The sequence below is a fragment of the Coenobita brevimanus genome, chromosome 53 (genome assembly GCF_032717465.1).
Source record: "Coenobita brevimanus isolate Jiangsu-jjx chromosome 53, ASM3271746v2, whole genome shotgun sequence".
NCBI lineage: Eukaryota > Metazoa > Arthropoda > Malacostraca > Decapoda > Coenobitidae > Coenobita > Coenobita brevimanus.
The window spans coordinates 39,794,013-39,796,087 of NC_137006.1; the positions used below are offsets into that span (position 1 = coordinate 39,794,013).

Below are 2,075 nucleotides of genomic sequence, written 5' to 3' on the forward strand. Positions count from 1 at the left end.
AATTACACAAAGGATGATGAAATCATAGGCTATGTAACAATATATATATATATATATATATATATATATATATATATATATATATATATATATATATATATATATATATATATATATATATTTATATATATATATATATATATATATATATATATATATATATATGGCCTTAATAACCAGGGGCTTTGGCCCCAATGGTTGATAGGCCGGGAAAAAAAAAAGAAGAAAAAAAAAAAGGAGACAGAGTTTTTGTGGGATTGGCATCAAGAGAGGGAGTGTTCGGACTGGAGATCAGAGAAGGAGGAGAAGCAGCATTTTGTTTGTTGTATATATTTCTGAACATCTGTTCACTTCGTATCAACATCCAATCGCAAGTATGATTATTATTCATTCATTCATTGCCAGACGCCATGTATCCCAAACGGGGTGGCCAAGGGCTTAGAGTTAATTGTTTTACAGGGAGGGACACTAATCCTCCACCAACCCCACTTGACTCGTAGGGATGCCAACAGCATCTGGTGTTCCCAGGCGGTCACCCATCCAAGTACTAACCAGACCCAGCGTTGCTTAACTTCGCTGATCGAATGGGAAGCGGTGTACTCAACGTGGTATGGCCGTTGGCATGATTTTTATTACTGTATTATTATTTGTGGCAATCGAGTGCAGTTTAGTTATCTCTTTTTGTATGATTTTATTTCTTTTGTCTGGAAAGTTTGTTTAGTGTGATTATTCAGGGTATTATCAGGTTGTTTTTCTTATTCTTTTGGGTTTAATTATCTCATTGTAAATATTGTAAATATCATTAGCTATCATTATATTAGGTATAATTTTCATTGTTTATTTTACCCTTGCTAACGTCAGCTAATTTTATTTATTTTCGGACTTGTGTTGCGAGATTGGAGTTAGTGTTTTTTTTATTGTTTTTAACCACTTAACTATTTGTTCAGTTCCCTTTTCACTTTGTTTTCCTCAGTTTTTACGCAGTCAGACTTAGTTATCTTGTGTTGCCTACTCCCATCTCGTATTATATAAATTGGCTTTACCTCACGAGGATAATACCCTGATATTTTGTTTATTATTGTATCATTGTCGTAGTGTGTCATCATGGAGGGTAGAACTAGGGATGTTACTGTGGCGTCCCTACATATTGTGAGTCAGCAGGATGTAGTTGACTTCATCAACTCGACCAATGGAGGATAAGGTTAGGACGTTGCAGAGGCAGGAGTTAACCTTAGTTGCCCTAGCTCTTGAAATTCAGAGTGAGTCAAGTAATGCCTTCCCATTAACTAACTTAAATTGCCACTGACTGTTTGGCACAGACCCATACGAAGTCCCTGGATCCATACCAGACCTTGAATCAGTTTCTAGATCAGTTCATTCATCCCATGATAGTTCAGGTGAGGTTTCTGTCATCCAGCAGAAATTATTTATCGATGCAGAGCAGGCTAAGCGTGATCATGAGTTTAAGATGTTACAGCTTAAACTACAGCTTCAGAGGGAGAAGAAGGGGGAGAAGAATAGGACGTTACAGCTTAAACTACAGGAGGAGAAAATGAAACTGGAGCAAATGAAGCTTAACTATGAAATACGTATGAATTGTCCAAGTGCCCCAACTAATTTTCCCCATTCTTTTTCAGAATTTAGAGCAGTTGAACCCACTAAATTAGTTCCTCCATTCGATGAGTGCTTAGTCTTGGAGTTCTTTGACCGATTTGAGAAGACTGCTACAGGTAACAAATGGCCCAGTGACAGCTGATCAACTCTAGTTCAGACAGTAATCAAAGGTAAAGGTCCATGACAGCCTTAGCCACCAAGAATCACAGGATTACGAGGTATTAAAGAAAGTCGTTCTGCGTGCGTATGAGACCTGAGGCTTACAGACAGAAATTTGGGAATTGTAGGAAGCACCCTCATGACACTTTTGTAGATTTCAGTAGGCAGATGACATGCATTTAATCAATGGATGCGAAGTGAGGATATCTCAGAATCTTGTATTAAGCTTAAGGAACTTGTTATCCTCGAGAACTTTCTTGATAAGATTGATACAGATTTAAGAACTTATCTTGTTGATAAGA

At 37.1% G+C, this 2,075-nt stretch overlaps 1 non-coding gene across 1 annotated transcript; it reads right to left on the minus strand.

Moving 5' to 3' along the window:
• Positions 1 to 503: 503 nt before the first annotated feature.
• Positions 504 to 622, minus strand: LOC145400871 (5S ribosomal RNA). The gene has a single exon (XR_013897497.1). It is a non-coding gene; the product is annotated as a 5S ribosomal RNA (ribosomal RNA).
• Positions 623 to 2,075: the final 1,453 nt, after the last annotated feature.